This window comes from Anthonomus grandis, chromosome 9, assembly GCF_022605725.1.
Source record: "Anthonomus grandis grandis chromosome 9, icAntGran1.3, whole genome shotgun sequence".
In the NCBI taxonomy this organism is placed as follows: Eukaryota; Metazoa; Arthropoda; class Insecta; order Coleoptera; family Curculionidae; genus Anthonomus; species Anthonomus grandis.
This window is the reverse complement of record NC_065554.1, coordinates 25455104-25478226: the sequence shown is the minus strand read 5'-3', so window position 1 is coordinate 25478226 and position 23123 is coordinate 25455104. Positions and strand designations below refer to the sequence as shown.

General features: G+C 31.4%; 1 protein-coding gene across 1 annotated transcript in view; it reads left to right on the top strand.

Annotated features, from left to right (window-relative positions):
- The first annotated feature begins 3647 nt into the window (after positions 1–3647).
- The window catches only part of LOC126740475 (muscleblind-like protein 2), a 529138-nt gene continuing 509662 nt past the window's right edge, over positions 3648–23123 (top strand). The window contains exon 1 of the mRNA XM_050446506.1: positions 3648–3863. The gene's annotated coding sequence lies outside the window, so the exon portion shown is untranslated. The remainder of the gene's footprint in view (positions 3864–23123) is intronic.

Genomic DNA, 23123 nt, shown 5'->3' with positions numbered 1-23123 from the left:
TTTTTTACCTAAATTTGTAATTAAGCATCGTTTCTGATTTGAATGTAGTTTGGACAAATTGCCAGATATATGCGATATAGGCTAAAAGAATCAAGTTTATGACCCAGAAAGCCCTTGTTGACAACAACAATAGACCGTTTTATATTAAGCTGATCATGAATATGATTTGAGCTTTCAAAGAACTGTAAATAATATATCTGTAAATATTTCCATGTAAATAGTTTTTGACATTAAAAAAATATTTAAATATTAACCTTAATAATGGTTTATTTTACTCATAAAGAATATTCTGATATGCATTTAGTTAATGGCGATTCGCTGTGTAATGCTAGATTAGCTCAATGCTAAAAAATGTATTAACAAGAGACATCTATTGCACTCTACGTTTTCTGCACTTCATTCATCAGTGGCTGAGAGAGAGACAGGAACAAGTTATTCCAAAGAACCACAAAAGATGAAGATACCCCATTATTAACGTTGTTTATGTAACGTCTTACTTAAAGAAAACCTATATGTCATTTTCAGACACTTTAGACTTTTCCCACTGGTTGCAAAAAACCACGACCATCAGTTTTTTTTTTTAAGATTTTGTTTAGTGATAAATCCCTCTCTAGAAAGAATGGAATATTTAATATTCCTGATGCCCATTATTATTCAAATGTTGAAGAAAATCCTTACGTTTTTAAAGAAGTCACTTAAACGCTAATGAATATTTAAAACGTATACCAAAATAAATGGCTAGGAAGAAGTGGTCTGATTGGTTGGCCTTTTAGATCTCCCGATATAAATCCATGTGATTTTTCCATTTGGGGAAATTTAAAATTGTAAAATAATAAAAGTATATGCCGTTCCCATAGAAACCCAGGAACAGTTTTGGGAAAGAATTTGACATGCTTACAAATAATTCCAAAATAAAGTAGAGATTTTTCAAATAATTTGCTTAATGGACACTTAATTTAAATATTTTGTTAGTGTTGCTGTTGTTATTGTTTTTTCTTTTTAAATTAAAATAACGATTTTTCATGTAGCTTAAAGTTTATAATAAATAAAATTATTTAAACACTAGTATTTAGTGCCCAGAAATTTATTTATGATATAAAATGCTGAAAAATTGCATTGATTTTCCAAGAAGATAAATTTAGTTCATTTTAAAATACTGAACTTAAGAAAAATACTTTTAATAATTTTTTAATAAATATTATCAATTTGACAATTCCAAAAATGACTTTTATAAACTTACGCAAAAACAGTGCCTTAAATAAAGAAAACTGATGACCACAAATTTGGCTTAAAACTAAACAAATATTTAAAAAATAAAATTTATTTTAGCAAAAAGCACCGGCGTATTGTTTCTTATTAAAACGTCTTATGGACGCCACTGATGAATTTGCTTTATTAGGCTTTATTAAATCTTAAGGTGCTTGCGCAATTTAAGATACAACGATTTTGCAAAAAGATTTATTTAGTAGAAAGGTTACCGTCTATACAACATTTTAAAATAAAAAAATATTTAAATGAACCGTACTAAATGACGTTATTTTCAAAACATTGCTATGCGAAAACTCTCCAATATGTCAGTTTTGCACGCGGATATGCGGCAGTGTTGCCATACTGGACAAAATTCCATAAAGTCATTTAATGGAAGGAATAAATATCGATTTTCACTTGGAATTTCTTGGAAAACTTACAAGTTGTAAATAAATTTCCTATTGTTCAATGTTTGTATTCTAACATGCCCCAGCTGTTAATATATATTTTTTTTTAATTTAAAAGTTTTTAAAATTTTTTGATAAGGATCCCTTATTTGATATGTAAAAAATGGACATGGAAATAAAGTTAAACTAAAGTAAACCAACTGGACTTACCCCTTCAAGTAATAACATAATATGTAAGAACTAGAATATAAGAAAATAGTTTCAATCCGGCAACGCTGTAGTGATTATTTTGAATCTCCTGCATATGGTGTGTATCAAATGTCAACAAAATGACAGTTAATTACATTAAACTCTATACTATTCGTAACTGGAATGGCAACGCAATGATAACTGAGGCAAATTTAGTTGCTAGGCAACCAACAGTGTGTACGAACGGGTGTCCCCGTCCTTGTTTATCTCATTGCTTTAAATAGTGTCTTCGCTCCTATCCTTTTGGTCCAGGGGACCAGTTTGGAACGTTTAGGTCGTGTCTGTAAAGAGCCTTACAGGAATTAAAAAAAACACAAATTATCAAGTGTACTTAAATCTGGCCAGTCTGGGGGGCCAAAGCTCATATTCCAAGAAAAGAGAGGACCAGTTGTTGAGATATCATGCTTCAAAGAACCAAATGTGTTTATATAATCGCATTGTATGCTAATATAATGTGTTATATATGGCAAAATTTCTTAATTGCATTTAAATAAACTCTAAATATCAAATTTTAACCCAATCGGATCAATAGCAAAATAATTTCGATAGTCACGTGACCTGAAATTCAAATGTCAATTATCTGTCAAAATTTATTAAATGTATCCCAAGGAAAGCCCAAATACCAAATTTCCACAAAATCCGACAAATAGCAAGACAGGTCACATGACCCTAAATTCTATAATTTTAAGAATTAATTAATTCTCAAATCTCAAATCCTAAATTGCATAAATTTAAATAATCAAATTATTCAATATCATAAAACTCACCTATTACCTTTATCCATATTTACCCATATAAATTAAATTGATCAATACGGTCCACGGTATATAAATTCGATTATTTTTAAACGAATAAAAAGTGCAAATTTGTTTTTGAGCCACCCGGTTTGGCCTTGAGAAAAGCGGCATTTTTTTAAGACGTCAAAACTTTGCCGAATTTTCCTGGCCGCAATAAACAATTTCCTTAAATGGTATGCACATTTTCGAAAAGCCCAGAGTTTTTCTGATTAGACGGTACCCTTAATTGACAGCTCTCGGATAATTTTCATTAAAAATTCAAGGAAACTGTGACACCCTTCCAAAAAAAAAAACATGCCGAGGTACCTGCTGTTGGCGGCCATATTGGATTATTTCACCCTTGTGGAGACGTTTAGCGAAAAAAATGGACTTCTTTTAGAAAAACGCATTTTTTCAGTACTTGCACTTTAGATGGAATGCTGAAATTTTAGTATGTGTTGTAGAACAGGATTTATGATTTTATAGATAAGGTTTCATTTTCTAATAATGTACAGGAACGCCGCAAATGAATAGAACGCGAAAATGCAAAAATCTCAAGAACTATTAACCTTAGAAAAATTCTAAATTACACATAAATAATCGGTGCAATATAGTATTTAACACCTGAAAATATAAAATGTCCAGGCGGCGCCACTAGGAAGTTATTAGAAAAAATATTAATTTTGGGTCGGACCTTCATGAGAACGGTTAATTATTGCTCGCCCTGTATGGTTCACAAAAATTTTGATTACACGGCATTTGAAAGAGAAATAATGCAGCTTCTTTTTCTTTCATACAAACATTTTCTCTTTATTTATAAAAAATACGGATTTTCGGGCTCTAGGTGACGCCCATAAACATATAGTAGCTAACGCTCCTATAAACAATACAAAATTCATATTACTAAATGAACAAAAATCGATCGACGAGCCCATTCCTACCCGCGAATAAAAGCTCGCGCCACCGTGCACCCCCGCGCGGGAATCACCCGAACTAATCGAAACGTCATCAGCTGCTTGTGCTTTCATCGACGATGCGACGCTCGCTTGCTTAGTAAGCTTTCGTTTTTTTCGTGAATTTTTGGTTGTTTACGCGCCCCGCGACCCGTACAGTGCGAAAAATCAGTTTTTCCATAACGAAGTGCCAGTGCCAGTGAGCCCCAACCGCCCACGCATCCATTCCGGTAAGTGAAAACATACATGCACTTTCGGCCGATTCTAGGTTAGGTCCGATGAAGAACGTACGATAATATTATGGCCTCCCGTTCGATACGATTCCGCTGGCTAAATGCCTCGGGGGTGGATTTATTTAGGGGTGTATGACCTTTGAAGGGCAGGTAGAGGGATGGTGGGCTTTAAACCCCATTAGTAAATACATAATAATAATAAACATGATTTTTGTGACGCATGTCGTGTGTGATTTGACGCGCAGGCTGATTGGCCAGAGGCGGCTCGGTTGCCATGGTTATTGTTTGTTTTGGTTTTTTTTTTCTTCTAATTTTTATAATTTGTATCCTAATTAAACTTATTAAATAATGTTTTAAATGAATGAATCGGATTTAATTAAAATCGACTATTTCAATCGAAATCATGGCGTCATAAAAAATTACAGACCTAGGCACTCTAGATTAATAAATAAAATAACCAAGATGGCGTCTCTATGAGGTATGTCATTGTATATAAACAATTTCTTCAGTCTCAGTGTTAACTTTTTTGGGGATGGTCCACCTCTCGAAGGACAAATAGAGAGGGATAATTGGCTTTAAACCCCAATTGTAAATAAATAATAGTAATAAACATCCTTTTTGTGACCAATGTCGTGTGTGTTTCAATGTAAGGTAATTACAGGGCCTTTTCCCATATATTGAGATTCCCCTCTACAGGGGTTAAGTGAAAAGTACAAAAAAAAATTTCTACTGCCCTGCGTAAAGTGCTCACTTTATACAAGTCTTGTATTGTTTGTGCGTAAAATTTGGGCTAAAATGAATGAGGATTGATTAATTTTACGGAAAACCAGTGACGTACATAATATTTAAAAAAAATATTTAGTCTTCTTTCATGTATGTACATCAAAAAATGGCTCTTGATACTGAAAGGGCGTGTGCTAAATTTCATAAATATATCTAGGAAGTTAATAAAGTTATGATGAAGGAACGATTTTTTTCTTAATATTTTAACACCCTGTAGCTCAAAAGTCAAGGGGTTTAACTGTTCATCTTTAAATCACCTAAAGACTAACACCCTTAAGTGTCAGCATCTTATTCTGTAGTACCCTGTATTTACATATGTATATCATGATTGAAATGAATCATCATAGTACATGGGTTTTAAATTGTTCATTGATTGATTCAATAAATGATACATAGTGCATATACACAGAAAAATTCAAATTGAAATTAAATCAAGTCGAATTTACAAAGCAATAATAGAGAATACTTTAAGTTAATTTGTCATAGTTTGACATATATTTTTCTTTTATAAAAAATGAAAATAAGTCTCACAGAATTTAATAATTTTTAAATCAAGTCAAATTTATATGGCAATATTGTATCTAGTAGAAGAAATTTTATAAATTAAATAGAAAAGACTGAAGATTAACTGGTCATTTCTATTGTGAAATTGATTTTTGCATGTCAAGAAGTTTACGAAAATCATAATTTATGTTTTGAAATTAATAAAAAAATTGAGTCAAGTCGAATTTATGACAATCAGACGCATTGTAAAGGAACTTTTTTTTATTTCAAAGAAAGCCGTAGATTAATTGATAATGTGTCTTTTAAAAATATTTTTTTTTCGCTAAGAGATCCTCCTAAGAAAAATACACCTAATGTTCATTAAATCAAGTCGAATTTATATGGCAAGACCGCAAGTAAATTGGTCGGTGTGCGTTATATGTTTTTTTTTTATATGAGAAGGTGTCAAAAGAAATTAAAATTTACGTTTGAAAAATCATAAAAAATTTAAATCAAGTCGAATTTACAGAGCAAGATCGCAAGAAAATTGGTCGTTATGAAATATGCAATTTGTTTTCATAATGGAAGGGTTTCAAAATAATTAGAATTTACGTTTGAAAAATCATAAAAAAATTAAATCAAGTCGAATTTATAGGGCAAGATCGTCAATAAATGGGTCGTTGTGAGATGTACGATTTTTTTCATAAAACAAAAAAATTATGTTTGAAAGTTCATTAAATTAAGTCAAGTCGAATTTATAAGACACTATCACAAGTAAGTTGTCAGATGCATGATTTTTTCATGTGAAAAATTTTCAAGAAAATTTATAAAAAGAATAAATCAAGTCGAATTTATGACTTATTGCATAGGAACTTCTTTACAATTAAATAAAGAAGGCCATAAATTAATCGATAATTTTCTTTTTATTAAGAGAACCTCCTTGCAAGAAAATTAGGTTATGTTTGATAATTCGTTAAATAAAGTCTAATTTATATAGTAATAATAGAGAAAAGTGCAAGTTAATTCGATGTGATTGTAAAATATATTGTTTTTCAAAAAACAACAGAAATTTACAGAAATTCGTAAATTTTAAATCAAGTCAAATTTATATGGCAATATCGTATCTAGCAGAAGAAATTTTATAACTCAAATAGAGAAGACTGATGATTAACTGGTCATTTCTAATGTAAAATTGATGTTTCCAGGGCAAGAAGTTTTATGAAATTATAATTTATGTTTTAAAATTAATAAAAAAATTGAGTCAAGTCGAATTTATGACAATCAGACGCATTGTAAAGGAACTTTTTTTATTTCAAAGAAAGCCGTAGATTAATTGATAATGTGTCTTTTAAAAATATTTTTTTTTCGCTAAGAGATCGTCCTAAGAAAAATACACCTAATGTTCATTAAATCAAGTCGAATTTATATGGCAAGACCGCAAGTAAATTGGTCGGTGTGCGTTATATGTTTTTTTTTTTATATGAGGTGTCAAAAGAAATTAAAATTTACGTTTGAAAAATCATAAAAAATTTAAATCAAGTCGAATTTACAGAGCAAGATCGCAAGAAAATTGGTCGTTATGAAATATACGATTTGTTTTCATAGTGGAAGGGTTTCAAAATAACTAGAATTTACGTTTGAAGGATCATAAAAAAATTAAATCAAGTCGAACTTATAGGGCAAGATCGTCAGTAAATTGGTCGTTGTGAGATGTACGATTTTTTTCATAGAAGAATGGTTTAAAAAAATATATATTTTTAAAAGTTCATAAAAGAATTAAGTCAAGTCGAATTTATAAGACAAGATCACAAGTAAGTTGTGAGATGCATGATTTTTTTCATGAAAATTTATAAAAAGAATAAATCAAGTCGAATTTATGACTTATTGCATAGGAACTTCTTTACAATTAAATAGAGAAGGCCATAGATTAATCGATAATTTTCTTTTTATTAAGAGAACCTCCTTGCAAGAAAATTATAGGTTATGTTTGATAATTCGTTAAATGAAGTCTAATTTATATAGTAATAATAGAGAAAAGTGCAAGTTAATTCGATGTGATTGTAAAATATATTGTTTTTCATATTGCATAGTTTTACAGAAATTCGTAAATTTTAAATCAAGTTGAATTTATATGGCAATATTGCATCTTGCTGGGGAACTTTTTAAGCTAATTGAACAAAAATTGAATGCAAATTAACTGGTAATTTTTATCGTGAAATTTTTTCATAGAGAATTGCAACGAAATTACAATTTAGGTTTAAAAGTCCATTAATTTAAATCAAGTGCATGTTTGTATAGCAAGAGAATCCAAAAAAATTAAAATCATGATTAAAATTTCATTAAAAATTGACTCACGTTGAATTGGTATTATAGTAATGCCCATAAATCCACTTTATCTAAATGCTTATTTGAAAATTTATAAAAAATTAGAGTTAGGTGGAATTTAAATAGCTAAAAGGCTAAAAAATTGAATTACTAATTAAACATTAATAATAAAAAAGGTTATTCAATATTTCATATGTCTTGTCGATAGACCTCTTTTCCACGTTCATTGTTGATTATATTGACAATTTTTTCAAAGAGAAACTAGGAGACTTCGACTTTGAACCAAATTTTGTAGAATCAATGTAGACACAAGTCAACACTCCAATAAAAAAAGATAACAACCCCTCGACTAAAACCAAACCACCCCAAGAATCCATCAAACAATAATTTACCCCAGAGCGACAACTTTCGGGTTCGAAGGACCAAATTTTGCAAAAACGCCACTCCTGTTCCCATACCAACCACACATGCCACAAGTGATTTATTCCAAATAAACCCAGCCAGTACTAATCTGAAAACCAGAAGTTTTAAGGGGCCAACAAAGGACCCTCACACATACTCGCGTTTCTTCTTTCGGATAATGCGAACCTCGAAAAACTGGTCTTCGATCAACTCGCGAAACTAACTATATAGGTAACCAACCGGTCCCATTCTTCAATCCGCCTTTTTGGCATCTTTTTTCCGGTTCTTTTATATTGTTAACGATGCCGTTTCTAGGAAGACACTCGCTTCAAAAAAAAAAGGACAAGATGGGTTATAACCCTGTGCTTATGGTGTTAACAATTAGTAAAAAACAAAGATGGCATCACTCTTATGTATTGAGTACCTCATGGCGTATCTAGATAGGAAAAACAAGCCCAAGCAAGAAGACTAATGTTCTTTATTTAAATATATAATGTATCACTATCTAAAGCACCTTTGAGGAGAGGTAAATAAGACCAGTAGGTTATATAAGCAACAAAAAGGTCCACTATAATGAAATTGATCTAGTAATAAAATCCTTATATATGGTACTACTAAGAATGGTTTATTTGATTTCCGAGCAACTTTTCCATTTTTTTAAATTAATTTTTAAAGCGCTTTAGTGACCATTTGAAAAGCGCACACCTTAATGCAATAAATAAATATAAATGTAAATTTTACATGCTGATAAAATGTTTTTATTAATCGAATAAAAACATCCATTACCATGTAATGTAATAACCGAACATGGCGTTATTTTATATTTGAAATTTGCTAATATTTGCATGGATTTGTGTTTGGTTTCCACGTGTTGTTAAGAAGAAATTGAAAAATGAACATTCAATTATGATTAATAGTTACGATATCATTTATTTCATATATGATTGATATTTTGAATTAAATTTAATTAGTAATGTTTGAAATTGTAATATTTTGGAGCTATTACATTATTGATAAAATTCCAGTTTTTTGCGTTATTTTTATCAATTTTTAAACGTTTTTTAGATAAATTCGTTAAGGCATCTCAGGCATCAGGATTTGGAATCATTTTTATTTTCGCCTAGGCAATTGGAGTATTTTATTGTTAAAATTAAATAAAAATTATTCGGAATGTCTGCCTAAATTAAAAAGGAGTTTTTCAGGTAATTGAATTAATTTGCCATAAATTCCAGGCCTTTGGAGTAGTTCTTGATTGTCCCATATAAGCGTGGGGAATTATCTTAACTGACTGGAAGATATAAAAGATTACTTCTAGTATCTACATTTTTTGCCTATCAAAGGAGCCACCTATAACTTAAGTAGCAGTAAAGTACAATATCGCAAGGTCTAACTGATGTCTGTCATATGCAGAAATGATCACCCTAATTTTAACTTGTATCTAGAATTATTTAGGATATACTAGATAATTCCAAAATATCGAAACCTAGCTGCCTAAAGCAGCCTTATTTATTTATATTTTGCAATGCTGGAGGTACTTTGGCTAACCTGGAATCTTCCAACATAAATACTTTTTCTAAATTGTTACTATTGAAGAGGCTTTGTCTCTAGACATAAATAAATAAGTCATCGAGAGCTTATTCCAGATATTCGGAAATTTATATTTGAATGCCTGAAATTATGTTGGTATTCCAGAGTAACCCAGTTCATTTTAATCAAAACTTCCAAGAATATATTATTGCTTCAACCTCGTCTAGAAGTTTTGATAAAATTGCTCTGAAGCAGTGTTTACTGTAATGCAGGAGTTAAATTTTTTCATAAATTTCATGCTTGAGACTCATTGGTATTTACTAGAGAATGGCTCTGAACTCTTCTGAAGTCTTCAATGTTGCCTGAATCCTAATTGTGGGAGGAAAGTGAATTTATAATATATGCCAGGCATTTGGATTAGGCTGAAATGCAAAGGAAAAACTCACTTTGTCTTTGCCTCATAAATTGAAGTAATTAATATGAAGACCTGGTCTAGAAACAGGAGAGACAGAGATGAAACACTGATTGGGTTATACAGAGATCTTGGAATCTATAAAAGATATGAAGATAGTTAACTTGAGACAACGTTGAGAATTTTTGAATATTTTGAATTTAAAAAAAAATGATTTTATTTTCTTCTGAGCTTATTTCTTATCTGATTTTAAAATAATTTGCACTTTTGCATTGCTACATGATGGCGTTTTTATATTTTGTAATACGACGTTTCGTCTTTTACCAACCATTAACAACTCTCTTTTTTCTTATGGGCGCTATATTGGATTTTTAGATTTTTAAAATCTGTGCAAAGTTACCTTTTTAACGATGTATCACAAGTTAAAATTTACTTTTTGTAAAAAGTCGAATTTTTGAAAAAATTCAATTTGCCACAGTTGGCTGTGATAAACTGACAAGACAGTATATAAACTGTCATAAATGTCACTTGTTTTAAATATTTGTTTGTTTTGTTAGCATTCTAGTACAAACTGGCAGGTACTTTACTAATAATTTAAGCAATTATGGCTTTTACGAATTAAGAAAAGCAAGATATGATTAAAATATAAGATATGATTAAAACAGAAATAATGAAATAATAATCGCATTTGGAGCTAACCTAATCCTTAGTATTATTTGAAAAAATTGATCTTTTCATTTTAATGTTTTAAAATAGGTTTTTCTTTAAAATTTTTGAAGTTCAAATTTTTAAATTTTTTAAATAAATTTTAACAATTTCAGGATTTTCCGAGTCCTATTATATTATTCCAGGCATTTAAAATAAAATCTTATTTTATTCCTGGACTTCGGGGTCATTTTCCACGTGTTTCAAATATTTTAAATAATTTTTCTTTCAATTTTTAGGTTTTAGGATAAGTTTTTGTTTTCAATTTGTAATTCTAAAAATGTAAACTTTAAAACAAAAATTGAAATTTTCCAGATTTTTCCAACATTTTAACATTATTCCAGGTATATTTGGAATAAAATATATATTTATTCCTATAGGCCTTATGGTGATTTTCCATGCATTCCAAGTATAAATTTACATAATTTATCTTTTTATTTTAATGTCCTAAACTAATTTTTGTTTTCAATTTTTAATTTCAGAATTTTTTGAAGTGTTTAAATTTTCTGGATTTTCCGAGCATTCTTATATTATTCCAGGCATTTGAAATAAAATATTGATTTATTCCTGGACTTCAGGGTCATCTCCACGTGTTTCAAGTATTTTAAATAATTTTTCTTTGAATTTTTATGTTTTAGGATAAGTTTTGGTTTCCAATATTTAATTCCAAAAATGTTAACTTTAAAAAAAAAGGAAATTTTCCAGATTTTTCGAACATTTTTACAATATTCCAGGCATATTTGAAATAAAATTATATGGTGATTTTCCATGCCTTCCAAGTATAAATTTAAATAATTTATCTGTTAATTTTAATGTCCTAAAATAATTTTTGTTTTCAATGTTTAATTTCAGAATTTTTGGAAGTTTTTAAATTTTCTGGATTTTCCGAGCATTCTTATAATATTCCAGGCATTTCAAATAAAATGTTGTTTTATTCCTGGAACTTAGGATCATTTTCCACGTGCTTCAATTATTTGAAATAATTTTTCTTTGAATTTTTATGTCCTAGGCCTTATGGTGATTTTCCATGCCTTCCAAGTATAAATTTAAATAATTTATCTTTTAATTTTAATGTCCTAAAATAATTTTTGTTTTCAATTTTTAATTTCAGAATTTTTGAAAGTTTTAACATTTTTTGGATTTTTCGAGCATTTTTATATTATTCCAGGCATTTGGAATAAAATCTTATTTTATTCCTGGACTTCAGGGTCATTTTCCACGTGTATCAAGTATTTTAAATAATTTTTCTTTGAATTTTTAGGTTTTTGTTTCCAATTTTTAATTCTAAAAATGTAAACTTTAAAACAAAAATTGAAATTTTCCAGATTTTTCCAACATTTTTACAATATTCCAGGCATATTTGGAATAAAATTATATGGTTATTTTCCATGCCTTCCAAGTATAAATTTAAATAATTTATCTTTTAATTTTAATTTCCTACAATAATTTTTGTTTTCAATTTATAATTTCAGAATTTTTTGGACGTTTTAACATTTTCTGGATTTTCCGAGCATTCATATATTATTCCAGGCATTTGAAATAAAATCCTGTTTTATTCCTGGACTTTAGGGTCATTTTCCACGTGTTTCAAATATTTTAAATAATTGTTCTTTGAATTTTTAAGTTTTAGGATAAGTTTTTGTTTTCAATATTTAATTCCAAAAATGTTAAAATTAAAAAAAAAAAATAATGAAATTTTCCAGATTTTTCGAACATTTTTACAATATTCCAGGCATATTTGGAATAAAATTATATGGTGATTTTCCATGCCTTCCAAGTATAAATTTAAATAATTTATCGGTTAATTTTAATGTCCTAAAATAACTTTTGTTTTCAATTTTTAATTTCAGAATTTTTGGACGTTTTAACATTTTCTGGATTTTCCGAACTTTCTTATATTCTTCCAGGCATTTGAAATAAAATCCTGTTTTATTCCTTGACTTTAGGGTCATTTTCCACGTGTTTCAAATATTTTAAATAATTTTTCTTTGAATTTTTAGGTTTTAGGATAAGTTTTAGCTTCCAATTTTTAATTCCAAAAATGTTAACTTTAAAAAAAAAAGTGAAATTTTCCAGATGTTTCGAACATTTTTACAATATTCCAGGCATATTTGGAATAAAATATATATTTATTCCTAGGCCTTATGGTGACTTTCCATGCCTTCCAAGTATAAATTTAAATAATTTATCTCTTAATGTCCTAAAATAATTTTTGTTTTCAATGTTTAATTTCAGAATTTTTGGAAGTTTTAAAATTTTCTGGATTTGCCAAGCATTCTTATAATATTCCAGGCATTTGAAATAATCTTGTTTTATTCCTGGACTTCAGAATCATTTTCTACGTGTTTCAAGTATTTTAAATATTTTTTCTTTGAATTTTTAAGTTTTTGTTTCCAATTTTTAATTCCAAAAATGTTAAAATTAAAAAAAAAAAATTGAGTTTTTCCAGATTTTTCGTACATTTTTACAAGGAATAAAATAATTATTCCTAGGCCTTACGGTAATTTTCCACGCCTTCCAAGTATTTAAAATAATTTATCTTTTAATTTTAATGTCTTAAAATAATTTTTGTTTTAAATTTTTAATTTCAGAACCTTTTAACATTTTCCAGATTTTTTTAAGTATTTTCATGATATTGCAGGCATTTGGATTAAAATCTTGTCCTGGCATTCCAAAGTCCAAGTCCAAAGTCCTGGAATAAAAATGGAATAATTTTTCACGTCTTCCAGGTATTTCAAATCACTTTTCTTTTAAATTTAATGTTTTAAAATAAGTGTTGGTATTTAATTTTTAATTTCAGAATTTTTGAAATAAGTCTTAACAGTTTCCAGACTTATTAAGTTTTTTTATGTTATTCCAGGCATTTGAAATAAAATTTAGTTTTATTCCAAGATTGTGAGGTAATTTTTCCATGTCTTGCAGGTATTTGCAATATATAATGTTCTTATTTAATTAATTGCTATTGCGTTTTTAGGATTTTTTTTTTTAATTTGGGAAATTAGCATGTTTTTGATTTTTATGGACTGACTTTTTATGACTTTTGGACATTTAACGTAATTATGTAGGTTTTCCAGAAAACTGCATTAATTTTATATATTATTTCAGACATTTACGGAAATTTTTACGCCTTCCAGGTATTTCAATAATTTTTTTTGAATTTCCAGGATTTTTGCTTAATTTTTTGTCTTCCAAGTATCTAACGTAATTTTGTAAAATAAAATTGAGAATAACTTCAAATAATAAGGGTGTAACTCTGAAGTATTCTGAAGTATTTCTGTCTAACGTGTCATATTTATTGACAGTTTTAATATTGTCTGTCTTGTCAATTTATACACAGCCTATTGAGACAAATTTGGTTTTTTTCAAAAATTCAGATTTTTGAAAATTAAAAATATTACAAAGGAAATTTTGCAAAGATTTTAAAAATGCAAAACCCAAACATAGCGCCTGTAAGAAAAAACAAAGTTGATAATAGTTGGCAAAATACGAAATATCGTACTAAAAATTTAAAAACACAAAAAAAAATGGCAACGCAAGTGTGCAAATTATTTCAAAATCTGATAAGAAATAAACTCAGAAAAAAATAAAATCGATTTTTTAATTAATCTTCGGAACCATTCGGAATTTTTAATTTTTTTTAATTGCCTAAAGCTCGAAAATTCTCAACTTTGTCCCAATTTAACTATCCTTGTATCTCTTATAGATTCCGAGGTCTCCATGTTGAGAGTCAAATTTGAATCACCCTGTAGAGTGGCTCTAAACGTTTGTGAATAGTCTGAGTTGATAATAATATAATTTCAAGGGGAAGAAGCTGACGTTGCAGGAACAGCTAATATTGAGAAAAGTGTATCTGTAATTGTACTTCTTATTAGCAAAATACACTCAAGGTTGCAGCCCAAAAAACTAAAAACACTTTTAAACTGGCTCTACTGAAGCACATTCACCTACTGATCCTCAACTTGGTTAAGACCCCTTTGATAAACAGCCCTTATATGACTTGCCTTAATTAATTTTCCATCAAATGCACCAAACCCGATGCACCCACATCCAAACAAACCTAAATAACGATTAGCATCAATTCGAACGTCCAATATTTATCTCCCGAAACAGATAGCCTCAAATTGCAAATCGGATTATAGGGCGGGAGCACAAACAGCGCTAAATTCATTTTTAATACACTGCCCCCTTCGCCCCTTATCATCCCTCACCCCCGCGCGGGGCGCTCACCCCTTTTTGCTCGCGAAAATTGGATTTTATTAGCGAAAATATTGAAATAATCATATATTCATGTGTGTGTGTGCTCGTCGTTGTATCGAGGGCCATCATTATAATGTACTCTATTGTAATTATTATAGGCAATTTATTTAATATGGTCCAACGAGATTATATCGGGCTGAAATGGATGTAGTGCTTCATGTGGTTTATTGTTATGAGGCCAACATGCTATAAAGAAGAGTCTGAAGGATCCGCGCGTATATTAAACGATGAACATAAATAGAGGATAAAATGTTTCAATGGTTTAGTTGAGTTTTAGCGCCAATTGGACTTTCCAATCAAGATCTGGCGTACCATTTTTATTACAAAAAATTCTTACATTTTACACTGACTTCCTCAGCTCTTTTTCTTCTTGCGTACTCCTAGTTTTTCCTGACAAAGTGACATTTTGGCGCCCAACAAAATCAAAAGTAGGTTGATGGTGGGCAAAGATGCTAAATCAATTAAGAAGGTGGTTCTGTTATCTGTGAAACAAGTCATGGATCCATTAATGACGTTACAAATATCAGCATTGCCATCTATTGAGTTTTTTTTTTTTTAATAATGTCAAGGGCCAAGGACATTACAGACGGAAACTTTCAGCCGCAAATTCCACAATGTATAAATAAGAGCTCGTCGTAAGGAACACCTTCTTATCAGCATAAATTTTCGCGTGCCGCTCACCGCGAGACAGCACCGGGAGAGATACGGGATCTCTTCTCACTCCTTCTCCTGCTCCTTTTCCTGGAGCCGCTTGTGTCGCCTAATTTAAATTAAGGACCCGGTGCAGGAAAACGGGACACCTTTCGGGACGCGATATAAACAAGCGAAAGCGGAGATGCAACTTCGTAATGGGCGCAATCAGTGGCGACCTGGGAAATCCTTTCAAGAATATATAACCTGACGTGTGTGAGACGATGGGGGCTTTAGTCCAGTCGTTTGCTGGAACGAAGGTAAACAAGACGATCCGGTGACTTGAGAGGTTGTCTGTTTGCTCTTATAATAATTATCTCGGCAGTGGCTTGGATATAATTTATCAACCCTTTCTGTTGGCCCTATATAATTCGTTTCAACAAATCAACGGGCATCAAAATTTCCAAAACTGAAAAAGAAAGAAGTTCTTCGCAAGCAAAGTTGCCCATATACTCGCAGTAGTCGCCTTTATAGCCGGAGATTACGTGATTCCGCGAAAACGGTCTCTCCAAGCAATTTGGAAGAGATACAAAAACCTAATTAGAGCAATATCTTGTTCTTATTTCAGCGGGTGCGGCACAGCGAGCATGGGATATCGCTCCGCCACCACGGGCCCCGGATATTATTTAAAGCCCGTAATGAGTCTAGTTACACTCGCGAAGCCAAATTGGGTATAAACCGAAAGGCGACTAACGATCCATAAATTAGTTTTGTAAGCCCTTTAGTTTTCCTACGGCGTACGGTTCGTTTAGACGGAGAACATTTTAAACGAATTTTATAACATTGACGTTATCGCAATAAAAGGCAACGCTTGAATGATGTCGCGGAGATATTCGAAGCTTAAACTACAACTATAGTTGCAGGTGCTCAACATAATTACTCTCTGTAGTTTAAAAAAGAATTTTGTTAACAGTACAGGGAGTTCTTCAGCTGTTTTTTTCTTGCATACCCCTAGTTATTATAGAAATCATATATTTTGGCGCCCAACAAAATCAAAATCGGTCTTGATGGTGGGCAAAGCAATCAATCACCTTTGGTAATAGTACCTGAAGGCGTGGAGCGGTATAGATAAACATTTTCGATATAATAATAATAATGACAGCTAATATAAAGGTCTTACAATAATAGTACATATATAAATACATACAAAACATGATTAAAAGGGACATAAAAGTAAATATGATAGTAGTATAATGTTCCTATACCTACACAAAAAAATTAAAAAAGCTCTTAGGAATACTTGCTGAAAGGAAAAGGAACGAAATCTATATGAACAAAAACAAGTAAGATAGAGAACAGAAAAAGGTACGCTAGGTAGGCTTCTTTGTCAATAAAAAAAAAATTAACTTTTAAAACCTTCTTTTGTGATTGAATATTATTAAAATTAAGAACAAAATTATGACTAAAATGCTGAAACATGGTACTTTGATGTTGAGGCACTGTAAGTCTATAAGGAAACCTAACGTTAATACTGTGAACGTCATTAAAAGTATTCAACGCATTTTAAGGCAAAATACACTAAATTGAAGAGGCCTCCTATAATACATTTTCAATCAACGAATTACGTCATACAGGGGCCAAATATGATCGGATTTACGCATCACAAATATAAGATTTGCACTTTTTGAATGCGATATTTACTATTTGAATCCAAATTAAAACAATATACACATTCACAGTAATTAAAATTAGACAAAACAAGAGAGTTGCACAATATTGTATCAAATGCCCTACAGAAATCCAGAACTACCAACGAGGTATGTGTCTGTCAGATACGCGGAAAATCTCTAATAAATTACTATTACTATTAATAGAGATACAGTAAGCATATAACTGATCGTAAATAACTCTTTCAAAAATGTTTGACCTAAAAGTATACTAATCAGACGAAGTTCATTTAAATCAGTGGTTCTAGTGACCTTCAAAATGGGTTTGCCAATAGATGTTTGCCATTGATTAGTAAAATAATTAATTTCCAGACAACAATTAGTGATATGAGTAATATACTTAACGATAAAGGGAGTAAAATACTTACGCAAATTTTATCAACGCCACTTGCATTAGAATTTATATCTAAAAAAGGTGAGCGTCGATCACCTTATATACCATATTAATAATTGCATCTTATATGGTCCATTTTTGCTAAAAATTCGTAAATTTTAGACTGCCACAGTGCGTGCAATGCTCCAATACGGCCTGAACCACCTTAAATTCACTACATTTGTAGGTGCTTATAATAAATACTCGCAGTAGTTCACAAAAGAATTTTACTAGCTGTCCAGGCAGTTCTTTAGCAGTCTTTTTTTTACGTACCCCTAGTTATCACCAAAATCACATATTTTGGCGCCCAACAAAATTAAAAGTCCGGGCAAAGGCATTCACCGTGAGCTCTTACTTTGACTGTTTGAATATTGAATTTATGTGCACAATAGCACTAGCTCTTTATGTGCACAATAGCACTGAAATGCCATGACGTAATGATGGGTCTAAATTGTAAACAAAATGCCTACCATACAAGAATCAGGAGTGATGATCTTGACTTCTTTGCAGACATGTAAATACTCTTTAATGTTAGTCAGTTTTTTCTACATTTTCTGAAGTTCTGAGTCTGCAATATGTACTAAAAGTTATTCTTTTTGGTACAATATTATGTTAGGAATGAATAACCCTCAATCAAGGTTTAATTTTCAGCACATATTATGGCACATAAACATGTTCATAATAGAAATATTTACTCATTCCAGATCAGCCAGAAAATTTTAGCTCTGTCAGGACCACTTCCTTGTATTAATCTCCTCCCTAATTACCTTTTTGCTGAAAAATCCATTTGTTTTCATTTAGGTTTCCGTAAAGCCTTTGACAATGTCAAGCATATTTCAATCCCTCGAATTTGGAACCCTATATAACAAGTGACAAAAAAATATGAAATATTTTCCAATAGAGGCGATAACCAGAATATCGGGTCCCTGATTACATGCGAAATTTTAATACCAATTAAGCTACAACGTACTAATCCAGGTCTAATAAATCCCCCAACTATACAAGGGATTTATTAAATTAATTATTCTAGCTTATTAGGCATTACAATCGAAGCCTTGCAGTAACCCGTGCAAGCCTAACCTTATTGCCGCTATCAACAATAAGCCGAAGCGTTTCGGCATTGTGTTTCCGTTTATATAATTCGAAAACTGATCGATCCGAAATCTAATGGTTGCCCCAATCCCTGGCTCCATTCAAATTAAATACACGTAGTAATAGTTGTCAAAATAAGATTTCCGGATAACTTTCAAATATATAGTTATGAGTTCTACGGGCGCACTTTCAATGGAGGTGCTTTTCAATTTGATTGAAATGTCTGGATTCGAATACTTATTATGAACTTATATGTATGCCAGACGTTTTGGGTTGTCAATCAATTATTATAAATATTAATAGAAAAGGTTGCGGATTAGCAAGTTGTTGAGTTAAGGCGTTTTAGCAAATTATGGCTGTCTAAATTTATCTTTTGGTGACCAAATTTAATGAAAATTTTTTGGCGTGCAATTGATACAATTCGATTTCAATGCTTCATTTGAAAAAGTCAATAAATTGATTGCCTACAATGACAATAATTAAAAATCAATTCTCTGGGAATTTAAGCTTCGAGTACTTAAAATAAGAGAAGATAATTCATGGAGCATCTGTATAAAAAAGGCCATGGAATTGGAAATTACAAACAATTTTGTATTTTTATGCGTAAATGAAATAAATCCAGTCTGGAATTAACCACAAAATCATAAAATGAGTATATCACTTAGCTGCTAGGATTTTGTTGGGCGCCACAATATGAGACTTTGATAATAACTAGGGGTACGCAAGAACAAAAATAGCTGAAGTACGGCTTGGATTGGAAAAAATTAACATTGTACTGCACAAAAAGAATAAATTCAGCAGGGTCTGTTTGAGAATGAACTTCCATAAAAATAAGTCCAATATCTGTAAATTTATAGTATGTATAATATTAATAAAATCAGTCAATTTCAAAATCGCTAAAATCAGACCAAAAACCATTTGGCTCCAGGACCTGCAATAAGAAGACATTGAAAATCAATTATTTCAGGCAGTTGAATTCTTCTGTTTTTTTAGGCAGTTGAGTCAAACTTTTTCATGTAAGGTAAATAATTAATTTATATGATCATCTGGTTTACTTGATCTTGATTTATTGAAACAGTTTGATTCCATCATTGCTAATCTTCAATCATTGAATCAGTTTTATGGACGAAAATGCGATGAGATTCAAACTTTCTTAACTTAAATATTGATTCCAGGTTCTATTAACATTAATGCCAAGACTAGATCCTGGTCAAGTGATTTCTACTTTATTTGGTCACGTTGGATTGCATGCAGCACTTCAATATATTCTTATCTCAATAGCATTCTGAATATTTGATATTACAGCTTTCTGCAACTGTTCTCTACTATGTCAATGAATATTTGAAGGTTATACTTGCAATAATTGCCAGAGGCTTTAACGCTCAACTTTAACTTGGGTCATATAATTTTTTTATTATTGAATCAAATGCCTGGAATAAGATCCTAAAACTACTTTAGCGTATGAGAACGTTGCTGCTTATTTGACCGCTATCCCCAATAATCATTTTTTGAATTGCGTGATTTTAAACCAGTGCGTCATATATTCTCGTTCAGAAATATGTAGGGGTTCGTAATAATAAAACTAGAGGCTCGTAATTTTAAACGCATATATTTCGAAGACTTCCAGGACATTTTAAGACACATCGATTTTGTTCATTTTAAGACACATCGAGTTATCAGCACCACTTCACATTTATTCAGGCAAACCATTAGCCATTTTCGTAATTTTCACGAAAAACTGCTGAGGAAAGCTTCACAAAATTAAATTGAAAGAACTCGTCCATTATCTCAAAGAGACCTACGTAACTAGAGAAAGAAATGAAAACTCCAAGTCTCAGTCTCAAAATGGATCATTTTTAGACCTAAATAAACGAACTACCAAAGCTCTAACATATCACGAATATTAAGGCAATTTAAGTGGAAGAGTGAAATGCATTAAAAACCCTTATAATGCACGTGAAATATGCCCTCTTGTCTCTAAAGACCTTAAAGGCTTAAAAAAGTATAATTTCATATTCATAAGGAAGTTATCGAAGAGTAAAACTGTAAATAGAACTAAGCCCTCTCATGTGCCTCCCCAGACTTAAATTTAACATTCTTTAAATCGGCATGCTTGTTAGTTATGGTAGTATCATCTGCAAAGAGCGGTTGTTGTCAAGTAAAATCATTGCGAGGCAAAAACACCACTAGCCCAAGACTCTACTCACTCTCTACTTTTGCAGACTCTACAAATCATCGAGTTCTTTCAGTAAGTCATGAGAGACACCGAGTTCCCTTTCCTATGATCATGATCTCTCTCGTTTGTAAAGGTCGGAATGAGGATTGCAAAAATCAGTGTCGTTGTCAAAAGGGTGTTCTATGGCTGTAGATCATTATGAGGATATTCCTGGTTCATAAGTTAAAAATAGAGCACTCTTTTGCTCCTAAATCTTCTGATAATTTTAATCTTATTTAACTCATTCTTCTGCAGTTCCTTTGGTAAAATAGCTCCGTATATTTCTTCTTCTTAGTATGATCTTGATTTTTTTGACGTTTGATGTTACTGGAGCTTAAATGATGTTCAACGGTTCATAAATCTCTTCATCTTCTGGTCAATACAATCGACAAGTGCGGTGCAGTCTTCACTGAAAATAGTAAATACAGTGAATTCTCAATGAGGTTTGATGAGGAAACTAATATTCTAAAGAAATTGTCTCAATTCTTAACTATTTTCCTGACTGTGATTAACCATCGGAGTCGAAAATATATCTTCGTTTTATAGGTAGATAAGGTCCGTTTGGCTGCATCACTTGATCCAGAAAACGCTTGCTCTTGTCATCCTTTGCTTTTGCCTTCTTGGGAATTTTGGGAATAGCTTAGTGCCTCCATCCAGACCGTCGATGTATGGGGACCATAGTTTCACTTTTATTTGACCATGATGCGACGAAATGGAAGCTTTCAGCTGAAATAAACGTCTTTAATGCAGTGATTTTAACCTCGATTCTATTCTCGAAGGCTCTATAGTCATTAATGCCATGACTAGATTCTGTTCTATTATGGCGTTAATTATTTGGTAGTTATATTAACAATGATTGCCTTGCCTGCTTTCGTCTCACCATCATATCAAATATCTTAAAGGAAAAGAAGTTTCAGATTTTCAAAAGATTTTCCAGAGACTTTTAACGAATCTTGTTATTATTGAATCAATTAGATAAGAATCAGTGTCTTTGTCAAAAGAGTTTTACATGGCTGTGGATCCTTGTCAAGATCTCCTGGTTTCTAGGGTGAAAATGAAGCACTCCTTTTCACAGAAATTTTTTGACTATTCTAGTCACATTTGATTTATTCTTCTGTAGTTCCAAGGTAGAACAGCTTTCTGTATTTGCTCTCTCTCTATTTTCATATTGTTAGAGGTCACTGATGTCTAGTGAAAAAAAAAACTTCTTCAATACTGTATTTGAACCTCGACTCCACTGTAGATTCTGCTTAAGTGATTTCTGGTTTATTTGGTAACGTTGGGTTGCATTCAGCACGTCCATATATATCTATCTCAATAGCATGCTGAATATCTGATATTAGAGCTTGCTGCAACTGTTCTCTGCTATGTGAGTGGTTATTTGGAGATTATACCTGCAATGATTGCCTTGATTGTTACTCTCTAACTACCGTATTAAATTAATAGCATATTAAAGGCAAAGAAGAACAGGTTTCTAGAAGACTCTTCAGAGACGTTAAACTCTCAACTTTAACTTGGATCAATTAGCCTATTATTGAATCAGATGCTTGGAATAAGATCCCGAAACTACCTTAGTGGATCAGAACGTTGCTGCTTATTCGACCGCTATCCCCGATAATTATTCCTTGAATTATGTGAGGGTCAATGATAAACCATTGCGTCATATTTTCTTTTCCATAAATATGTAGGGGTTTGTAGTTCGTAATTCAAGTGTTTTATACTATAATAGTATTGGAGCTCATTCATGTCTTGTGAATAGATAAGGAAAATGTTATCCTGAAGAAATCGTCTCAATTCTTGATGATTTTTGACTGAAATATAGGTTCGTTTTATAGGTGGATAATGTACGATCAGCTGCATCGCGTGATCCGGAAAACCCGTACATCGTCATCCGGTTTTGCCTCATTTCGAGAGCAGCCGAGTGCCTCCAACCAGACCGCCGTCGTCGTCGTATGCGGACCAGACGCCCGATTCCGGGACGTCCAGACGTCGCGACGCCCGTCCGGATTTGACTGCGTATATATCCTTTATTAAGGACTTTACTATCTTTGGGGACAAACGGGCCCGTCCGCGATAATTTGTGTGCGTTTTCTGTTATTGGTTTTGTTGTAGTTTCTTTTTATGGCCTGATGAGTTTTCTCGTTTTATTTTTCTTTTTTTTTCGGCTGGATGAGTCAGTCTTATCGTTTGGATGATAATAACCTGGTTTTCCGGGAAAGTAGGAAAATTATGGTTCTGTTTTAGTTTTTCTCATGTTCAAGAGGCCTAAGAAAATTATGTTTTTTCTTGATGTAATAGAAGTACGTCCGAAATTCCTTAATAAATT